This window comes from Eleutherodactylus coqui, unplaced genomic scaffold, assembly GCF_035609145.1.
Source record: "Eleutherodactylus coqui strain aEleCoq1 unplaced genomic scaffold, aEleCoq1.hap1 HAP1_SCAFFOLD_868, whole genome shotgun sequence".
NCBI classification, from domain to species: domain Eukaryota; kingdom Metazoa; phylum Chordata; class Amphibia; order Anura; family Eleutherodactylidae; genus Eleutherodactylus; species Eleutherodactylus coqui.
The window spans coordinates 1-5000 of record NW_027102445.1 but is presented as its reverse complement, the minus strand read 5'-3'; the positions used below and the strand labels follow the sequence as shown (position 1 = coordinate 5000).

The window sequence follows — 5000 nt, the reverse complement described above, 5'->3', positions numbered from 1 at the left end:
GGGGTTAATGGAATTATGATAAAAAAAAATTATAATAAGGCTTTATTTCGGCTAATGTGCTATTCTAAGTTTTTTTCAACCAAAAATCATCATTTTCATGTGCACTGACACCCCAAAATGGATACCCCTGTTTGTATTGTTTTCAGAAATGTACCCATTGTGGCCCTAATATGTTAGTATGTACAAATGGGGCCCAAAATGTAATCAGTACTATGTGGCTTTCTGAACAGACTGTTATGATCGTGTGGGCAGATTGAGCAGACTGCCAACACCATCGTGACCAAAGGACTAGTAGTATACATGCACACAGAAAAAACACAGGAGATTCACATGGAATCCATGCAACTAACCCTGTGGCCCAACCTAAGCGTAGACATCGCCCAAATAAGAGGGCGGCCCAGCGGTCTTCGGAACTGGGCCATAGCTGATCTTAGGAGCCACAGAACAGGACACACGCATGGCATATAACAGAGACAGAACAGAATACACAGAGATAGAAAACACTGCATACAGAAGCCAAAAATGCAACCACTACTAACAGATAGGCTGATTATAAAGAACAGGTATTACTTGACATTTTAGACAAAACGTGAAGCTAGCGGGCGAACTTCTAAGCTCCTGGTTATACCGCTAGTCCCTACACTAACCATGAGTCCAGGAGACCCGGACAATACTGCCCACTTGGCCTGTAGCAGCAGCCACAATGCATACTCGAGTATAGCCGATCCCAGTGTTAGCCGAGGTACCTAATATTACCCCTTGGCTTATACTCAAGTCAATAATTGACCCCAGGTTTTTGGGGTAAAAGTTGGTACCTTGTCTTATACTCAGGTCGGCTTAGACTGAAGTATATCTGATTACATACAAAAACCTAATGAAATAAGAGCAATCGTTGCATGCAAAGCATTAACCCTTTCCAATCCATTTATTTTTTCTCACCCATTCTCCCCAGCTCCAAATAAATTGGTTCTGGGGAGAATGGGTGAGAAAAAATACATTTTCCCTGCACCCTCCTGATCTGACAGAGTTCAGGAGGGTGCAGGGAGGGACCTGCTTACCTGTCCGGCGTCTTCCGTACTCCTTCTGCCTCCCGGCTCGGCGATCATGTGACTGCTGGGGTCAGGTAACACCGGCGGTCACATGATCGCCGGCCAGAATCTATGCATTACATAGCGCTAAGTAATGTGTAAAGGAGAAGGCAGAAAGGATTAAAATCCCTTTCTGCCTTCTCCTTGGGAGTCCTCGATGAGGACCAGTGCAGGAGTGCATCTGCACCCGATGTGCCTGATGATCGGGTGCAGATCCACTCCTGCACTGCAGTGTCGGGCCTGCCCCGACATTGGAGCTGTGGAGGGAAATTATGATGTCGGGGCAGGGCCGACATTGGACTGGAAAGGGTTAACAGCGGGAATCTGTTGTCTCACCCATCCCCTCTGGCTGTGGGAGGCCAACTGTCATTAGCAACAGTCTTAAGCAGTAGATGGTGTGGGCTCAGATCTGTAGGATGCAAATGCAAGTCCATTCCAGAAAGCTGCTTCCTAACATATACATACATTCACGTGCTGCGGTGGCAAGGGGTTAAAAGTGGTCCCTGGGACTCCAGTACTGATGATCTATGCGCAGTGAAGTGGTGACCTGCCTCCCAGAATCCCTGCCAATCAGCTGATGACGAATGCGCATTGCTGCCACTTCAGTCTATGCCAGACGCAGCACCGTACATTTCCGGCTGTACACGCCTGCATAGGATTGCATTTCAATACGCAATCCTATGCAGAAGGCCGTGGTTTGTCTACGCGAAATCACGCGCAGAAAACAAACCGCGTCATGCTCTAATTCTGTGCGGGGTTCGCAGAGCCCCGGACATAAACGTCACTCGCTGGCTGCCGGCTCTGTGCATGCGCCGTCTGCTGGCACATGAGTCAGAGCTGCGGGAGCGGGCGAGTTCCGCACTGCTCTCTGCAGGCGCTCAGGTCGGGTCCCGTTGCGAGCAGCTGGATGCGACACGGCCGTCTGCAGGCGGCCTTAGGCCTCATGTCCACTAGAAAAATACAATCCGCGTAGAATCAGCTTTCAATTGTATAATTTTTGCATGCAGATAGCAATGTGGCCGATCCGCGGTAAAATGGAGCATGCCGGGTTTTTTCTCCCACGCATGAAAAACGCAATTCTATTAAAATTCCATCCGCGGGTGCAAAAATCAGTTTAATGGACGGGATGGCCAATGATTCCCTAGGGGCAAATCCGCTGCGGAAACAGCTATTTCATTTTGCTAGTGGCCATGAGGCCTTAAGGCTCCTTCCCACAGACGGATCTATTCAACCTAATAGCTCAATGCTTACGGTGCGGAATTTCACAGCGGAATTCCGCACCGTAAAATCACCCGTCCTCACCCACGGCATGCTCTATTTGCCGCGGGTATACGCGCGGACGGCTTCCATTGCAGTCTGTGGAAGCCGTCCATTCACGCTATTTTCCGCTGTAGCACAGCGGAAAATAGCGTGAAACCGCCTCTACGCCTACCGCGTCACATGCCGCTGCGGTGCGTCACGCGCTCGATTGCCCATGCGCGCTGAGGCGTCATGCGGGACTCCGGAACCGGAGGTAAGTATTGGGGTCTCTTGGGGCCGCCGTGATGGGCTCCGCCCCGGAATTCCATGGCAGAGCCTGTCACAGCCATGTGCAGCCGGCTTTACAGTGTGGGTAATCAGGAGTCTGAAAACATAAATAAGGTAAAACAAAAAAACAAATTCAAATCACGTTTTATTATTTATTAAAAATGTGGATTTTACACCAAGTGTCATTCCCTGATAAACCAAAGGCCGCTGTGTTTGGGGATCTTTTCTGTTTACTCAATCGGTGTAAAATATTGCGCAGTTTTTCAGGATCCTCCAAAAAGCTTATAAAAAAAAAAAAAAAAGGGAATCACCGGCAAAAAGCAGTCCAAAAAACGAAGGGTTTCAAGATTGCTGAACGTCGAGGGTCTCTTCACTGTCTGCCAGCCTTCCCATTCTCAAGGACGTCAGATCTGCAGGAAATGATGAAAAATCAGCAGGTTAACAGTCACATCACACCAGTATTACTGATCCCTAGATCCGCTCCACCCACTTACATTGACCACTACTCCCCCAACCTGGTCAGAAGAAATTATATATATATATATATATATATATATATATATATATATATATATATATATATATATATACACACATACATACATACACACACACGCGTACGTGCGTACATACAGATGCAAGCGAAAACCTGCAAATATGCGCAAAATAAGCACGTATGAGCAGATGCACGCAATGAAAATTTTAGCAGATGCAGCATCTGACCTCAACGAGTTATGTCAGCTTGTGTGCAAGCGAAGCGAAATTCTTCTCAAAACGCGTCCAAACGTCAGGATCATCTCCACACGTAAGTTTGCAAAAAAGCTCACAAATCTCGGGTGGCCGCGTCTCCACACGTAGCGCACAAATCTGCCAAAAATAGACAGGTTTCGTCAGGTGGCGTCGCGCAAATCTCAGGTGACGTACTCACCAGACGTAGCGCACAGCGCATTAATCTCAGGTAGGTACTCAGCACACAGCGCATTAATCTCAGGTAGGTACTCAGCACACAGCGCATTAATCTCAGGTAGGTACTCAGCACACAGCGCATTAATCTCAGGTAGGTACTCAGCACACAGCGCATTAATCTCAGGTAGGTACTCAGCACACAGCGCATTAATCTCAGGTAGGTACTCACCACACAGCGCATTAATCTCAGGTAGGTACTCACCACACAGCGCATTAATCTCAGGTAGGTACTCACCACACACAGCGCATTAATCTCAGGTAGGTACTCACCACACACAGCGCATTAATCTCAGGTAGGTACTCACCACACACAGCGCAGAAATCTCAGGTAGGTACTCACCACACACAGCGCAGAAATCTCAGGTAGGTACTCACCACACACAGCGCAGAAATCTCAGGTAGGTACTCACCACACACAGCGCAGAAATCTCAGGTAGGTACTCACCACACACAGCGCAGAAATCTCAGGTAGGTACTCACCACACACAGCGCAGAAATCTCAGGTAGGTACTCACCACACACAGCGCAGAAATCTCAGGTAGGTACTCACCACACACAGCGCAGAAATCTCAGGTAGGTACTCACCACACACAGCGCAGAAATCTCAGGTAGGTACTCACCACACACAGCGCAGAAATCTCAGGTAGGTACTCACCACACACAGCGCAGAAATCTCAGGTAGGTACTCACCACACACAGCGCAGAAATCTCAGGTAGGTACTCACCACACACAGCGCAGAAATCTCAGGTAGGTACTCACCACACACAGCGCAGAAATCTCAGGTAGGTACTCACCACACACAGCGCAGAAATCTCAGGTAGGTACTCACCACACACAGCGCAGAAATCTCAGGTAGGTACTCACCACACACAGCGCAGAAATCTCAGGTAGGTACTCAGCACACAGCGCAGAAATCTCAGGTAGGTACTCAGCACACAGCGCAGAAATCTCAGGTAGGTACTCAGCACACAGCGCAGAAATCTCAGGTAGGTACTCAGCACACAGCGCAGAAATCTCAGGTAGGTACTCAGCACACAGCGCAGAAATCTCAGGTAGGTACTCAGCACACAGCGCAGAAATCTCAGGTAGGTACTCAGCACACAGCGCAGAAATCTCAGGTAGGTACTCAGCACACAGCGCAGAAATCTCAGGTAGGTACTCAGCACACAGCGCAGAAATCTCAGGTAGGTACTCAGCACACAGCGCAGAAATCTCAGGTAGGTACTCAGCACACAGCGCAGAAATCTCAGGTAGGTACTCAGCACACAGCGCAGAAATCTCAGGTAGGTACTCAGCACACAGCGCTGAAATCTCAGGTAGGTACTCAGCACACAGCGCTGAAATCTCAGGTAGGTACTCAGCACACAGCGCTGAAATCTCAGGTAGGTACTCAGCACACAGCGCTGAAATCTCAGGTA

At 48.7% G+C, this 5000-nt stretch overlaps 1 long non-coding RNA gene across 1 annotated transcript; it reads right to left on the bottom strand.

Annotated features, from left to right (window-relative positions):
* Positions 1-2743: 2743 nt before the first annotated feature.
* LOC136603220 (uncharacterized) lies at positions 2744-3508 on the bottom strand. Its single transcript, XR_010789632.1, has 2 exons — positions 3339-3508; positions 2744-3025 (listed from the first exon to the last, which is right to left on the bottom strand). It is a non-coding gene; the product is annotated as an uncharacterized lncRNA (long non-coding RNA).
* Between the last annotated feature and the right edge of the window lie 1492 nt (positions 3509-5000).